The sequence below is a fragment of the Nerophis lumbriciformis genome, linkage group LG16 (genome assembly GCF_033978685.3).
Source record: "Nerophis lumbriciformis linkage group LG16, RoL_Nlum_v2.1, whole genome shotgun sequence".
Lineage (NCBI taxonomy): Eukaryota > Metazoa > Chordata > Actinopteri > Syngnathiformes > Syngnathidae > Nerophis > Nerophis lumbriciformis.
The window spans coordinates 45,673,837-45,692,098 of record NC_084563.2 but is presented as its reverse complement, the minus strand read 5'-3'; the positions used below and the strand labels follow the sequence as shown (position 1 = coordinate 45,692,098).

At 36.2% G+C, this 18,262-nt stretch overlaps 1 protein-coding gene and 2 long non-coding RNA genes across 4 annotated transcripts in view; 2 read left to right on the top strand and 1 right to left on the bottom strand.

The window, feature by feature from the left end:
- glra3 (glycine receptor, alpha 3) overlaps positions 1-18,262 on the top strand; it is a 140,584-nt gene that overhangs the window by 70,594 nt on the left and 51,728 nt on the right. The window lies entirely within an intron of this gene.
- Positions 8,026-12,700, bottom strand: LOC140679480 (uncharacterized). Its single transcript, XR_012050912.1, has 4 exons — positions 12,590-12,700; positions 11,028-11,123; positions 10,439-10,678; positions 8,026-8,269 (listed from the first exon to the last, which is right to left on the bottom strand). It is a non-coding gene; the product is annotated as an uncharacterized lncRNA (long non-coding RNA).
- Positions 11,803-16,604, top strand: LOC133617303 (uncharacterized). The gene is made up of 5 exons (XR_009816972.2): positions 11,803-13,056; positions 13,397-13,498; positions 13,577-13,615; positions 14,770-14,892; positions 15,081-16,604. It is a non-coding gene; the product is annotated as an uncharacterized lncRNA (long non-coding RNA).

The window sequence follows — 18,262 nt, the reverse complement described above, 5'->3', positions numbered from 1 at the left end:
ATCAACCATTTCAACTCATTCAGACCATTCAAGTTTTTTTTACCATTTTCCAAAAAATTTCAGCTTTTCCCGAACTTCCCAAATTTTTGGGAAATTCCCATTGAAATCAATGGGACATTTTTTCAAAGTTCCACAACTCCCACATTTTTCATCTGATTCAATCTGGTTTTCCAAAGCCCAATTTCCACCCTTTCTTCTGGCGACTCCTCCCACATTTTTCAACGCATTCCAACCGTTCTACCGTCAAAACATTCCTCTTAATCAGGACACAAAACGAAGTTGTTTTCTGAACTGGAATAATTCCCGGTTTTCCCGAAATGCCAGGAATTCCATAATACCATTTCATCATTCATTGGGATTTTGTACCGAGGATGTCGTTGTGGCTTGTGCAGCCCTTTGAGACACTTGTGATTTAGGGCTATATAAATAAACATTGATTGATTGATTGATCATTCAACATTTTACTACTTCAACATTTCTCGACCGATTAAAAAAATTCCAACATCAACCATTTTAACTCATTCAGACCATTCAAGTTTTTTTTACCATTTTCAAAAAAAATCCCGTTTTTCCCGAAATTCCCAAATTTTTGGGAAGTTCCCATTGATTTTTCATCTGATTCAACCTGGTTTTCCAAAGCCTTATTTCCAACCTTTTTTCTGGCGACTACTCCTCCCACATTCTTCAACGCATTCCAATAGTTCTACCGTCAAAACATTCCTCTTAATCGGGACAAAAAACTAAGTTGTTTTCTGAACTGGAATAATTCCCGGTTTTCCCGAAATGACAGGAATTCCGTAATACCATTTCTCAATTCAACATTTGACTACTTCAACAGTGTGTAACTTGTTATAGCGGATGGTTATAGAAATAAATGACAATTGTGTGAATGCTTTGGAGCATTCACACAATTATCTACACCAAAATGTATCTATTTATTCAACTACTTATTTTTCTTCTTCTCCAGATTTTGGCGCGCTCTACCTTCCACATTTTTCACCCGATTCAAACCGTTCCAACTTCAAACTGACAAATTCCCAAAAATTCTCAGATTTCCCTGAATTCCAGGTTTTCCGGGACATTTTTCTCATTCAAAATGAATTGGCCATTTTTTCAAACTTCCACCATTTCCACATTTTTCAAATGATTCAAACCATTCCACCTTCAACACATTCCACCATCCTGAAAATTCCAACTACCTTTTTTTCCAAGTTCAAAAAAATTCCAGGATTTTTCAGAATTCCTGGTTTTCCAAAGCCCTATTTCCACCCTTTTTTCTGGCGACTACTCCTCCCACATTCTTCAACGCATTCCAAGCGTTCTACCGTCAAAACATTCCTCTTAATCAGGACAAAAAACTAAGTTGTTTTCTGAACTGGAATAATTCCCGGTTTTCCCGAAATGCCAGGAATTCCATAATACCATTTCCCAATTCAACATTTTACTACTTCAACATTTCCTGACCGATTTCAAAAATTCCAACATCAACCATTTCAACTCATTCAGACCATTCAAGTTTTTTACCGTTTTCAAAAAAATCCTGCTTTTCCCGAAATTCCCAAATTTTTTGGAAATTCCCATTGAAATCAATGGGACATTTTTTCAAAGTTCCACAACTCCCACATTTTTCATCTGATTCAACCTGGTTTTCCAAAGCCCTATTTCCACTTTTTTTTCTGGCGACTACTCCTCACACATTTTTCAACGCATTCCAACCGTTCTACCGTCAAAACATTCCTCTTAATCAGGACAAAAAACTAAGTTGTTTTCCGAACTGGAATAATTCCCGGTTTTCCCGAAATGACAGGAATTCCGTAATACCATTTCTCAATTCAACATTTGACTACTTCAACAGTGTGTAACTTGTTATAGCGGATGGTTATAGAAATAAATGACAATTGTGTGAATGCTTTGGAGCATTCACACAATTGTCTACACCAAAATGTATCTATTTATTCAACTACTTATTTTTCTTCTTCTCCAGATTTTGGCACGCTCTACCTTCCACATTTTTCACCCGATTCAAACCGTTCCAACTTCAAACTGACAAATTCCCCAAAATTCTCAGATTTCCCTGAATTCCAGGTTTTCCGGGACATTTTTCTCATTCAAAATGAATTGGCCATTTTTTTCAAACTTCCACCATTTCCACATTTTCCAACCGATTCAAACCATTCCACCTTCAACACATTCCACCATCCTGAAAATTCCAATTACCTTTTTTTCCAAGTTCAAAATTTTTTTCCAGGACTTTCCAGAATTCCTGGTTTTCCAAAGCCCTATTTCCACCCTTTCTTCTGGTGACTACTCCTCCCACATTCTTCAACGCATTCCAACCGTTTTACTGTCAAAACATTCCTCTTAATCGGGACAAAAAACTAAGTTGTTTTCTGAACTGGAATAATTCCCGGTTTTCCCGAAATGACAGGAATTCCGTAATACCATTTCTCAATTCAACATTTGACTACTTCAACAGTGTGTAACTTGTTATAGCGGATGGTTATAGAAATAAATGATAATTGTGTGAATGCTCCAAAGCATTCACACAATTGTCTACACCAAAATTCATATATCTATTCAAGTACTTCTTTTCTTCTTCTCCATAATTTTGGCGCGCTCTACCTTCTACATTTTTCACCCGATTCAAACCGTTCCAACTTCAAACTGACAAATTCCCCAAATTTCCCAGATTGCCCAGAATTCCAGAATTTTTCTTATTCAATATGAATTGGCCATTGTTTCAAACTTCCACCATTTCCACATTTTCCAACCGATTCAAACCATTCCACCATTCCACATCCTGAAAATTCTAACTACCTTTTTTTCCAAGTTCAAAAAAATTCCAGGATTTTCCAGAATTCCTGGTTTTCCAAAGCCCTATTTCCACCCTTTTTTCTGGCGACTACTCCTCCCACATTTTTCAACGCATTCCAAGCGTTCTACCGTCAAAACATTCCTCTTAATCAGGACAAAAAACTAAGTTGTTTTCTGAACTGGAATAATTCCCGGTTTTCCCGAAATGACAGGAATTCCGTAATACCATTTCTCAATTCAACATTTGACTACTTCAACAGTGTGTAACTTGTTATAATGGATGGTTATAGAAATAAATGATAATTGTGTGAATGCTCCAAAGCATTCACACAATTATCTACACCAAAATTAATCTATTTATTCAACTACTTATTTTTCTTCTTCTCCAGATTTTGGCGCGCTCTACCTTCCACATTTTTCACCCGATTCAAACCGTTCCAACTTCAAACTGACAAATTCCCAAAAATTCTCAGATTTCCCTGAATTCCAGGTTTTCCGGGACATTTTTCTCATTCAAAATGAATTAGCCATTTTTTCAAACTTCCACCATTTCCACATTTTTCAACCGAGTCAAACCATTCCACCTTCAACACATTCCACCATCCTGAAAATTCAAACTACCTTTTTTCCAAGTTCAAAAAAATTCCAGGATTTTCCAGAATTTCTGGTTTTCCAAAGCCCTATTTCCACCCTTTTTTCTGGCGACTACTCCTCCCACATTTTCCAACACATTCCAACCGTTCTACCGTCAAAACATTCCTCTTAATCAGGACAAAAAACTAAGTTATATATATATATAATTCCCGGTTTTCCCGAAATGCCAGGAATTCCATAATACCATTTCCCAATTCAACATTTTACTACTTCAACGTTTCTCGACCGATTTAAAAAATTGCAACATCAACCATTTCAACTCATTCAGACCATTCAAGTTTTGTTTTTTTACCATTTTCAAAAAAATTCCCGCTTTTCCCGAAATTCCCATTGAAATCAATGGGACATTTTTTCAAAGCTCCACAACTCCCACCTTTTTCATCTGATTCAAACGGTTCCAACTTCAAAATATTCAGCATGTTTTGGGAATTGTGTGCTCTACTTCAACAATTATAAAAAAAAAAAATCCTGGATTTCAGTTCAACTTCAGCATGAAAGCATGCACACGCAATTCCTTCAGGAATTTCCTCATCTAGTTATAAATAATCTTTACCTTGCAAAGACAGTAGTTCTGCTTAAATCCCCTCCCTAACTTGTTCATGCCCCCTCTATCACATATAGATAAAATAACTGTGACTGGATATATTCCTAAATTGCTTCTTTTGTTGTCAGTTATTTTGTCATAGTTTGGATTATTTATCCTGTTTGACGATAACTATGATGAAAATGATAAGTCCATGAAATTAACACTGCAACCGTTGCATGGATTCTTCGACGGAAGGTACGACCAGCCTGCCCCGATTAAGACATATCCACACACACTTTGTGCTGTGACTGCAGGCAAAAGTGCATTTGCTTCATGCTGACCTGAATGGAGTGAACCCATAGCAAAAATGTGCTTGCTCATCTGTTGCTTAATCTCGTATCTTGAGAACATTTTGAGCTTCTCATATCTGTCTAATTCTGTGATCAATTGTTTCTCTTTTATTGCTCCTAAGGGACCCTTAGGAGCAATAAATAAGCTAAAAAGAGACAAGACATCACTGAGACAAAGGAGGTTGAGTTGAGACAACCATTTGAGCAATATTTGAGAAGTGGGATACACTGAGGAGAGCTCATATATGTATGCCACTGATCTCAATTATGTCTCATTTATTTTGAAGGAGAATTAAAGAGAAAGAAATGAGATGTATGAGCAATAAAAGAGATCTTATGTATGTCTCTTTCATGTCTTGATTATTTCTCTTAAATGTCTTAAAGCCATCATATCTCAAATTTGAGAATAATGAGAACAAATTGAGAGTGCAATTTAAATATTCGTTATCTGACTTAATTAGAAATAACACTAAAAAAATACTCAAATATTGAGCGGTGTATCACTTTATTTGGCTACACACAAATACAAAATATAAGATATGAAAATAGATTAAATACAACAATTTAAATGTAGTTAATTAGTACATACATAATGTACATATTGACATTCACAATAATTAAAACAACATAGAAAACAATATACAAAAAATAAAACAAATACAAAACTAAATGAATTTAACATTAAGTACTCACTTTGTTGTTGTGAAAAAGTCCGGTGTAGTTTTTTTTAACTCCTTGTTGAGCAAACCATGTACCGTAGTTAAAAAAAACACCTGACTTAATCTCAGTAAGAGGGTGAGTAAATGACTAAATTTCCATTTTGGAAATATTCCAAGGAAAAACTGAAATACATTTATAAAATTGTAACCGTGGTGTTTGGAACTGGTCTACATATAAAAAATAATCACACATTGAACACCAAGGATACTTAACATTTTTTACCTCAGGGCCCGACCAACTTTTCCACTACAGAGGGGTCTGGGACCCACTCAAATACAAACACTGAATTAGTCATCTTACACTAAAGTGTATTACAACTGAGTACCATTGCGGCCCATATGGACGGACCACAGCTAAGAAACAGATATTTATTGGCGGCCCCCAAGGGTATTCGCAGCCAAACAGTGGGCCCCAGCCCTATGATTAAGAAACACTGTTGTAAACAATAGAACAGCCTCCTGCGATAACAATATAACATTTGGTACATAAATGATCATTAAAACATTTTGAAATTGGTTACAAAAGCTACTAATATACCTGATTATGTAAGCAGTAACATACTGCGTCATTTCCGTTTTTTATTTGGAAACAGCTTTGTACTGTGAAGGGATATTAGCCGCTAGCTTGTTAGTGAGGTTGCATCAGTGCCAAATTTGCGAGACACAGCACAGCTCAATATGCATTGTCACAGTATAACGTGGTACTAAAAGCTACATCATAGGGCATTTTTATACAATATATACTGCGCAACCCCAGACCAAAATATCAACATGTTTCCAAAGGAAACATCCTACCCCAGAATGAACTTGGCAGGTACAAGGGCCTACTTAAAACCTGCTCTTGCCCAACATTTGTTTACCAAAGCTTGCTTGAGCTTGGCCTCCTCAATATTGTCCCAATCAGGAAGGGTACCGCATCTCAGGACATACGCTGTAAGGCAAGAACATAATAATCAGGCATTCGTAATTTTGCCACATCCGAGTTTCTACAGGTATCAAATCTATGCAATGCAATAATAATAATAATGCAAATCTAATTTAATGCTTTTTAACGCCATTTTTTTGGTACTTATAAAAATGTAATGCCCATGTGCGACTGCATATAGTTATTATATATAGTCAAAAGCCTACAATTATCTGTATACACACAGTTGTAAGCATTAGACAAGTTAATTAGTTGAAACGTTTAGATTAACTGTTACTCTCTCGTGTATTAGAATTGGCTTACAAAACTGTTTAATTGGAGAATGTATTTTTATTTATTTATTTTTCTTGAGTAGCATATAGTGTTTTGACTGTGTGCATGGCCGTAGAATGGCCAATTAAAAGGTTCCGTCCATCAAAATATTTAAAGGAGAACTGCACTTAAGCCCTCTAAACAAACATCCAATTCTGCATCAGATGATCAATATAATATACCCATAAGCCATTTTTTTAGTTGTGTCTGTTTAAAACATGCTGTAAATATATATATATATATATTCTCTGAAAATGTCTTATAATAGCTACAAACTGGAGGATACCATTTTACAATTACAATTTGTTTTAAAATAGTTAAAAGGTTTTATAGAATAATAAATGAACATCATACTAGGATTGCAAATTATGCATGTTTGGACATGGATGATCGATTTAAACATTTTAGAAAAATACAGAACGGTATTTGGAAAAATGCCAATAAAATGCATTAAAAAAAAGCTATGTCAATTATATTAATTTGCCGATATTGAATATATTGTATTTTACACCCTCTCTGTTGTTTAAAATGTTTACAGTAAATAGCAAGTTATGTATCAAGTATCCAGCAGCTGAAGGAACTTGTATTAATTTATTGTGGGAACGTCAGAGAATAAAAGAGTTGTGGTCTGCTGTGAAAATTGCCTTGTTTGTCCATCCTAAGCCATAACTTGAGGCGCCTGCGTCACGACAGTTGCTAATGTTAGCCAAGTTAGCTCATATGTGTTGAAGTGGAGGTGATTGAAATAAACGAGTCGTGTATGAAAAAAGCTCAGCTTCCCCATTATCCTGACATGATGTCCCAGTTAAGGACTACACGCCTACAGTGACCAAAGAATGGAAAAGTTTAGGCCCCCAGAGCAGTTTCATTGTGCCGTATTGAGGCAGTGCTTTTGTCGCGTTCCCACCTTACAATACCTCTTGTATGCAGTTTGGCAGCTTCAGACACAGACAGATGTAGCAATTTCGAGGTTCTTAAGTTAATCTTAATTTAAAAAAAAAAATTTCCGTTTGACATATTGACTATCGGCCATGTCCTACAATTGTATTACATTTTTTAAATGCCTCTGGACAACGCTTTTAATGCTTTTTATTGCCATTTAAGGCCTTAATTTACACAAAATCCATTTAATGACTTCATGCCTTGTGGAAACCCTGCACATACAGTACACTAATACACACAACCACACTTCAAGTTGATGGACATAACACTATATTGCTTATCACAATGCTAGTTTTTTGGCCAATCACAAACTGTAATTATGTAACATTCAGTTATGCTTCTCGTGTGCTATAATCGATAAGGGATCAAACTTTCTCGTATTGAACTTCTATTTAATTATTGTTACACAATTTTGGCCTGAAAACACCCTCAGTTTGGGAAAACTTACTTAGGATTTCTTCAACTTTTTTCCGGTCAAGGATGCGCTTTCCTGTTCCTACAGGTTTGTTTTTAGGGCGACCAAAAGCGACAGCATTTTGACACTCCTCAACTGTAAAAAAGTGGTCAAAAAGTGCGTGGAATAAACGCATGCAATTGGGCTTTGAAGCATGACTCATGGCAGCAAGGCGGAACAAGGACATGAATATGCCGCTCTCAGGAAAGAGCTCCTGCTAGCCCGATTGTTGAGGAGGGCCGTCGCTGTATTTGTCACTAACGAGGTCGCAGAGAGTTTGGAGTACTCTGACTTGGTCTGGATCTGAAAGGGAAAAAATAGCACAAACAATACCCGAATGAGAAAATAATGTGTTCAAGGCCAAATAACAAATTTACGTAAACAAAATAATTACATCATGAATAAATTAGCATTAATTACTTGCCTATTTTCAAGAGGACTTCTTCGATTTGTTGCTTTTCTCGCAGGATTTTTTCGAACTCCTCCCAACATCCATCACATGGCGTCCATGATTTTTCTGCCTGCGGTCGATATGAGATAGTGTCCTCGACAGATGGGTTGCCTGCATCTCTCCTGTCAAAAGAGATGAGAAATACTGAACTACAAAAAAATTACTGAAATGACCCACATTTTAACCTCCAGCGGCCAAAGTGGACCTTAGTCTATGTACAGTGAGGAGAACAAGTATTTAATAGACTGCAAAATATAAAACAAAACAAAAAATCACATTGTATGTTTTCAGGTAATTTGCATTTTTTTTTCCATGGAATTGATCACCTAGAAACCTCTATTGGGAGTATATTTGAAGTATCAAATATGGATATCATGCAAAAAGATGCACATTAATTACTTTAAAAAAAATTCATACAATGTGATTATGGATTTTTGTTTTGGATTCTATCACTTACAATTGAAGTGTACCTATAATGATAATAATAATAATAATAATAATAAAAGTAACAGACCTCAAACTACAAAATCAGCAGTGTATAAATGATTTGTTCTCCTCACTCTATGATGGACGGTACCAATAATGAAAATAAATGTACCATGACCAAAATTGACCATATCTACAATCATTCTGTACAGTACTCCTAAACAAAAACATTTCACATCAAAGACAAAGGAACTGGACCAATACTGAAGATGAAATCTTCTTGACTGCAAGGAAATAGACAACTCACTTAGTCAACAATACCAACAGATTATGACAGATTTTACAATATTAAGTTATACATAACATTGACTATCCCCAAAAAGTTATTACTTTATATATCTCAGGATTATTTATGAAATGTACAATTAAGTATAAACTGTCAAACCAGTACTTATATTTGGATTAAAAAATGTTTTTAAACTATGGCATATTGAGATTTCCGCCTTAACTACTTTCTTTCACACAGGAAGTACAGGCATGTGAGCACCCTTTGACAAAAGAGGAAAATTTACAAAAAAGAGGAACATTTCTATCTGCACGTAGTGCTCCCACGCAAGCCCCGAAAATATTTTTTTAAGAACCAATACTACATAGCCCTGGGCCAATAAAACAATAAATATATATCGCAATAGACACATAATGATATAAATATTAAATGTGTTCGATAAAATATTGGAGCAAGCAAGATTCGCTGCATGAGGTCACTCGCGCTTTGGGAACCCAGGAAACAGAAAACAGGAAGTGTCACTGAGCAATGGGAGGGACATGCTATAACAGACAATCAGTTAACGGTATTTACTGAGCAATGGGAGGGATACGCCAACAGCCAATCACGTAACAGTATCAACAACAAGTAAGCTAGCTCGATGATGCTAATTATGCTAACTAGCAAGCTTGTTTTGGTTTCCCTGTCCTGAAATTCAGTGCGGCGTTTAGGCAAGAGCAACAGCAAGTACCTGCGGCCGAGGCGAGCGTTCCATAAATTTTGTTTGGATCCTATTTTTTGATATTGTTTACTTAATTCATCCATGGAACTTTTGTTATTGTTGAAAGCTCCGGATCGGACAGGTTTTCACGGGACACATTTCTGGTGTTGTGTGTTGCTCTGAGAACCCACGGGTGTTTAGTTAATGCTCGATTGCTGATAAGAAAGCAAAGTTAGCTCTGTTTTTTGACACTCATCCTTCAACCCCCATCCTTACACTACTTTTATTTATTTTAATTTATATTTAATTTTTTAAAATGAGGAATTTATATTTTGACGTGAAACTGAATGTTAAAAAACGTAGATTTCTCTGTTAAGAAAGTATATATTGTGTAACTATTACTTTTCCTCAATAAAACTTGTTTATAAGATTTCAGTGTGTGTTCAAGTACTTCTTGAGCACATTTATCAATACTGTAATAACAATTGTAACCATGACATGAAATGTTAATTTTTTTACTCCCTAGTTTTGACACATGAGATTGTAGAGTGGATATTTACACTCTATGAACATTTTGACCATGATTAAAAAGTAATAAAATGATGGCAAATAATTGTTTTCAGGGTCCACAAGTTCAGAACTTTTAATCCTGAAATCAAAGTGGATACAGATGTTGGGGTTTTGGCAATGAAATACATTAAATATTTGTATTTGTCATTCACATACTATTTACTGAAACAATTATTTGATGGCAGATCAAATAATATTTCAGTTAATGCTGTTTTTTTGGTTTGGAAATTCACCAAATTTGATTTTATAAAGATGAAAAGTTTTGAACTTGTAGCCCCATAGGCATGAGGTAATAAATGTCAATCTTACCCATAGGGTGGTGGTGGTGGTCCAACAGTGTTGCTGCCTGTTACAAGTCCCCCGTCACTTTTCCTGAAATATATTCAACAGTTGCCCTATAAGATTTACCATCTGACCACTTTGCTAAAACAGAATCTCCTGTTCTAAGATCTAAGATCTGCACAGGAGCTTCATCTCTTGACAAAATGTCTGCTCCAGTAAAGATTTTGCCGGTATAACCGTCCTCCCATCTGACGAAGGCCAAACACCCTGAAAGAGAGAGTGCAAAAGAGAAAGTGTTTAACATTTTTTATTTGAGTATAAAAATTTGGACTGGTATTTGTCACCTCATTTGGACAACAATGTTATGATTATTCCCTCTCCCCATCCCTATATGCATTTTAAAGCATATGCAGTAGGGTGAGCTTGCCCATCGCTGTCTTAGAGGTGTGTGGCCTCATTACAATTAGGGTACTGTTACTAACCTTCTTGGGGCATTCTCAGCTGTTCTTTAAATACTAAACAAACTAATAAAGTCCTTTTTCCAGTTTGTTAGCTACATGTAACACGGCAATTTGGCTTAACCGTAGTCCGCTTTGCCACACATACAGAGACTTACCAGATTACTCATTTGGGGGAGGAGAATTATGCAGGTCCTTCATTTTCTTTGTGGGAACTCTTAACCTCTTATGTTGTCATTTTCTTTTTGTCCATCCTGTTAATGAAAAAATACATTTTGTATCACAAACTGGGGATAGGTTGATTGGCAACACTAAATTGACGCGAGTGTGTGAATGTAGTCTGTCGATCTGTGTTGACTTGTCCAGGGTGTACCCCGCCTTCCGCCCTAGCGCAGTTGGGATAGGCTCCAGCACCCCCCACGACACGGAAGGGAAAAGCAGTAGAAAATAGATAGATGGATGGAACTATAATATAAATGGAAAGTATTTACATATATGGGGTCACTTCATATGGATGTTAACTTTTTGGGTAAATCATATTTAACTTCTGTCAAAAACAAGTAAACAAAATGATTGTTTATGATCGTTCTGGCTATAGTAAAAAAAACTCAACCCGTACAGTTGAATTCTTATCTATTTTGGGGTGCGGGGGGCTTGATGGCACCTTTTTATAATAGGGTACATATTAATAAAGTTATGGCATTTTTAACAAAAAAGGTCATGAATAAAATATTGAGCCCCAATGACTTTGTATTGAAGAGGTTGACCATAAATTAGTGCATTTTGACCAGGTTAAGACAATCATAACTTTTTAAACATGTATCACAGGAAAATGATTCTTATATTACGTAACTCGTAAGAGGTTCCGCAGCCTCCGAAGCAGAACCTCTAGGTTCTGTAACAGCTTCTTCCCTCAGGCCGTAAGGCTCTTGAACGCATCATAATGAAATTATCCCCTCAACTCCCCCAAAATGGATTAACTCGCTGGAATAAAAAAGACAATATAACATACATCCATAAACGTGGACGCATGTGAAAAAGTGCAATATATTTATCTGTACAGTAACCTATTTATTTATTTATATATGCACCTTATTGCTTTTTTATCCCGCACTACCATTAGCTTATGTAACACAATTTCCTTCCTATTTGTACTGTAAAGTTCAAATTTGAATGACAATAAAAAGGAAGTCTAAGTCTAACTAGTCTTAACAAGACCTGTCTGATAATGCTAGTTTCATTTAAATGAATGAATGTTTCAAATTTTACACACATAGCTACTTTATTTTCCAATATATATGCAGTTTATATGATCAACAGCGTGATACAATACATACTGGCCACTGCCAGCTAGTAAGCAAATGTACTGCTGCTTTCAAAATGGCGGGGCACATTTGTCAATCATTGAACACTTTTGGATGTCATCTCTTATTTATTACAACTAGCCAGCCATACCAATAAAATGCAGTCCGGACCTTCTTTGTCGATTGTTACTTTACCTACAACAGTATTATAAGAATGTTTAAAGTCAAACCCCCAAATTAATATGCACTGTATAATCTAATTGTGAAGGTCATTATGTATACTAACATTACTTGCTGGACAGACGCCATTAGCGTTACCGCAACCTCTCAAAGGACCACTCGTTGTCACAACAGTTAAATATTTTCACTTCACAACATTACATGGTTAACCAACTCAAAAATATTAGGATACTTACCTTCTGTCACAAGCGTTGCGGTTGTCGTTTCCAAAAACGTTCCCGCTTCTTCTTCTCTTTCTTCTTCTTCCTCGTTTTCGTTGGAGGTCGGCGCACACAACGTTAAAATGTTACGCCACCTACTGTTTTCCCGCTTCTTCTTCTTCTGACGTTGATGGCAAACAAGGCGTCATGTCCGCCGCTGTCTGATAGAAGGCGTGAATTTTCTGAATTGCCTTCCTTTGAAAGTTACACATAGCCAAAAAAGGCTATTTTCAGATGGACATACAAGGAGAAAATCAACTTTATCTCCATTTTGAGATGTGGATCTGTCTCATCAACATTCTCGCGAGATTTGGCACGGCGCCCCATGAATCTGTCCAATCATATTTGCGCTTCCTGGAAAACACGCATGCGCATTTAGTGGGCGAATGTGACTTGTATCGATTGGAGGAAACAATTCAGCATCGAAGGAATAACGACTGAAAGTAAGTAATACCATTTATTGTTTTTGTTTTGGTATTTAAATTACTTTAACGCACACGAGTTATTATTCATCAAACTAATGTAACGTCACTGTGTTACGAAAATAGAGCTATAAATGCCGCATTCAACGGCGCAACCACCTTGCTCGAAGCTATGATACTTACCTCCACCGAGGCATCGCAAGTGATAAGATACACTTTATACATCCCATAGTGAAATAACAATGATAGACATAAATGTACAGAGAACATTGGAAGTGGAACAATATAAATTACACTGCTTCAACATAATATAGAGTTTTACATTTACAAGAAGTTCCACTGTGTATTCCAGCAACCTTAGTATTGGAGTGTCAAAATGACAAAACGAAAACCTGCAAAACGATGGAGAAGAACCGGTAAAGAAGTCGACTCAAATAAACGATCAAGAAGGACTGTACAATTGGTGAGTAGACTGGCATAGTGGTGGTGCATTAAACTGGAAGCAGATATAATATGTGATACTTTATTTTTCTTCCTGCAGCCACCAATGTGAATGTGGAGACTGATGAGCAATGTCTAAGTAAGTTATATGTATATGCGTGTTCTTTGTTTATGTGAATTAGTTCTGATTGAGATTTACAGACCAGATAGATGGATAAAAAGCTGTCCACAGTTTGTCAGGAACAAGCGTGGAAATATTGCTTTCTTTTACCCTGATTACAGTAGCACATATATGAAGAATGAAACTTGAAATATGAGTTATCTCAGCATGTGTAATTAATCTTCTATCTTCAAGTTAAGGCTGGTAGGTAACATCAAGTCATGATTAGGGATGTAACAATATCAAAATGTCATGGTATTATATCGTCACAGTGTTAAAGCCACGGTAAGATATTGTTACAAACATGTCAACGTGTGTTAAATGAAGTGGCAGGAATGTTTAGGATAAACACACTTACTGTAATTGAATACAAACATAATGTTCATATGTTGTAGTCCTATTTATTATTATAAACGGGTATTTTAAGTGCAAAGGAATGGTGCAAAATCATCCAGAATTTCACACATATTTGAGTTTAATCCAACACAGCAGTTATAGGCACAGAAATATTTCACAGCAACAATTCCTCCGAGCTACGAAGCACAAACGTTCCCGTCACTCCTGCACAGTTCCTCTTTTTTGCCCCTATATAATGTCCCCTGTTTGAACTTTGTTGTCCCACACTGCGCGGGTTATCTTGGGAGATGGAGTTTACTTCTCAGATCAGCCCACTTAATATTGTCAGAAAAAAACACACTGACGGGAGTTCTCGTTTGATAGCGTCACACATCACGGCATTATTGTGAGAATTTTGAAACCAAAATAACGCAATATTTACAATAATGTTGCATCCCTCGTCAAGATCCTTTCTCATAGGTTTGGTTTGCTGCTGTGTATTTACTAATCATTGGCATTGTTTATCACTGAAGTTCCACACTTTCTTTTTATAGTGCGTGTTGTATTGTGATGAGTTACATTTAATACTGTGGATTATGTGTTACCACAAACACAGAAGATACGTAAACATGAACTACAATGCGATCAAGATGTGGGAAAAAAGTAAATGCATTCCATTAGCTAGATTTGTATAATGTGTTCAATATTTGTCAACTTGCTTCTTGTTTTGCAATTTTCTTCTTTTCTTTGAATTCTTTTAATTTTTAGAGTTTTTTGGTTCCTCTTCTTTGTGTCAGAAGGTAGCAGCAGGGGAACAGAAGGAGCCCAAAACACTGCTCTTCATATGGAACACATGCAACCTCCAGGTGTCCATGCAGGATGTACCACTCTGGAACACCAAGCCTCTCCCTACCAGCCAGGTACACCCACCGTCTTCTGTGTCTAACTAATGTTTTGCTGTGAATTTTGTCACAAAGCATATCCTGCTAAAATATGCCAAACTTTTGAGTGTAAGAATGTGAGCGATATGCTGAGATGTTCTACGTTTTGCCTTGTGACAAAATGTTATAAAAAACCTTTAATGATTTTTATTCTATTTTAATTTCAGCACATGAAAATATTTCTACTTTTGACTCTATCAAAGACAATGGAAAACCATTTTCCAGATCAGCCCTCATAGATCCTCCTGATGGCCTAACAACTGAACTACATGTCGATGCTGAGTATGATCCATCTCAATCATTTGAGGAATCTCTCCCTGATATGGGGGATTGGATGTACAATGACGGACATATGTTTAATGAAGGATTTGAAGATAGTTTGAGTGAGGAGTGTGCAGAAGAGTCAAATATCAAGGACACAACAGACAAACCATTATATGACAATGTGGCAGAGTGCCTTCTGATCATCATGGCTTATGAAAACTGTCATAAAGTCACTGATAAGGCCCTATAAGCCATTTGCTGAAAATGTTCAAGTTGCTTTGTCCCGATAGTCTGAATGCAGACTGCTTAAACAGTGTGCAGAAGTTCAAAAACTTTCTTTTATCCCGCTCTGCATCATCGCCTATTTTATTACATAAATACTGCAGTAATTGTTTTGGGCCATTAGAAAGTAAACAAATAAAATGTCTGTCTTGTGGGACCAGTGTGTCAGAAGAAAGATCCTCATCCTTTATAGAGGTTCCAATTAAGGCTCACATAAGGTCATTGTTCCTCAAGCCAGGTTTTCAGGAGAAGCTTAACTTCAGATTAAGCAGAAAGAAGGCAGATGCTAACAACATTGAAGATATATATGATGCAGAAGTTTACAAACAGCTTGTCGATAGGGGTGGTCCTCTTAGTGACCCTAAAAACATCTCACTTGGAACAAAAATGGATATTTGTTAAGGCTCATACATGGTACTCAAAATATACCTATGCAGATGGTAAATGTAGTCAAACTTGTGCAGTCTATTCCTGTTATTTCACAAACTATTAAACCAGGGAATGTCATAGCTGAATTTTACAGACATATGACTAAAGATGATAGTTTCTGTCAGGAAAACAAATATTTGTCTAGGATTAAACTATATGGAGCACCTAGTGAACTTCTATTGGACACAGTTCACCTCTCTGCATTGCTAATACATGCGGGTCACTGCATCAATTCTGGAACAGTAAGCATCTTTCACAGGGCACAAGTTAAGAGAAATGATCTCACATCAAAACACAATGGTAAAGGTAATAGAAGAAACAATTTTACAGGTTTTTTTTTTCAAATGACGGACAAACAAAGTATGGACAGATTGATTTCTTCTTTATCATAGCACAATCATGTGCCAAATGGGCCCTCCTTCGTGAATTCAAACATGCAGGGTTTTCTTTGCTGCAAGATAGTGTAACAAATGGTACATGAAGTCATGTTATTCCCCTATTGGAAACCTCCGCCAGTACAGTAGTATGATTGGATGACATATTGGGTAAAGTTGTTTTCCTTGACTTCACATCTGTGCCTGGCATTGTGTTTGCAGTTCATTTCCCAAACACACTTGAAAAGTTTTAACTAATTAAGAACTCAACTGGCCTAAGAAGTCACAAATCAAATATTTGATCATTGTTATAAATGCTCTGAAAATACACACCGATGAGATGTTGCCATGGATGCTGTAAAAGTCTGTAAATATGTACTGTATATGGAGTATCATTGTTGATTAAGTTTTTGCATTGACTGTAATATTTCAGTGGCCAATATATTAAAATGTACTTGTTAAATAAAACCACTGTCTTTTTTAATGAATATTTAGGCCTACTACGCTACTGTATTTTAATATTAGTCCTTATCATGGTGGTTGGAGAGCCAAAGGTTTTCTGAAGTGGTACTTTGTGAAAAGAGTTTGAGAATCACTGCTCTAGAAAGTTCACTAATGTTAAAAGGTCTTATGATCATAACAGTATTGTTTGGGTTCAGTTTTAAATCTCACAATTGTAGTCACTGAGTTACTGCACATGGCGTGTGTATAAGAAATCAACAAATTAAGTAGAACATTATGCATTAAACCATATAGATTACAGACCATATATCCATATTGCCTGAATTCATTATTTATTTGGCATGAGATAAACTGGAGTATGATTGAGGTATAATTAAATTGTGCCAATTAAAATGTATTTTTAATTTATTTTTCCTAAGATAGAAAAGAGGCATATCTGACAACTCAAATGGTGAGCAGTGAGAGACAAAACCAAGTATATCTCTCACTGAGACATATTGAAACCAATACTCATCAATTTTATTTTTGCCGAAATAGAAAAGAGACATCTGAGAACTCAAACAGTGAGTAGTGAGAAACAAAACCATGTATATCTCTCACTGAGACATATTGGAGACCAGCTCATTCATCTCTCATTTTGCTCTTAGTTGAAATCGGGAAAAGAGATAACTGTTAGACAACTTTGAGATCTCTCACAGTGCTCACTGTGAGCCTTATTTCTCAGGAGATACATCTGAGAAGAATGAGAAAACTACTTTGGTCTCGATTCGTGCTCTTTTATGTCTAGGAGATGTATATAAGACATACATGAGAGCTCATCTTCAATTTTGCTTTGCTATGGGAATACATATGCTGTCATAAGAGTGTCCGCCCTGAGATCGGTAGGTCGGCCGAGTCATACCAAAGACTATAAAAATGAGACCCATTACCTCCCTGCTTGGCACTCAGCATCAAAGGTTGGAATTGGGGGTTAAATCACCAAAAATTATTCCCGGGCGCGGCCACCGCTGCTGCTCACTGCTCCCCTCACCTCCCAGGGGGTGACCAAGGGTGATGAGTCAAATGCAGAGAATAATTTTGCCACACCTAGTGTGTGTGTGACAGTCATGGGTACCTTCATTTTTTTTACTTTTTATTTACTTAACCTTATATATTTTAGTTAATTGACACATATCTGTAAAATTCACTTTGACATGAGAGTTGTGTTCTTATCAAAAATGCCAAATTATATTGACAATGATCAAAAGATGAAACAGTGGGGATTAATATGTTTTAGAAGCACTTTAAAAAAATCAAATGTAAATGACTCAACTGGTATCTAAATCCTAGTGAACCAAAAATGCCATAGAGTGGTCTTGCTTTGATATGGTTCAGTTAACTTCAGATTACAAAGACCAAAGACACCTAACAGAGTTAAAATGACAGCAAGATTGATTGATTGAGAAGATTATTGACATCTTTAAATAACTGAATCCATGTAATGCTTTAAAAAAGGCAAATGGATGGCACAGAAAGCCAAAAGGCTTGTTTCCATTGTG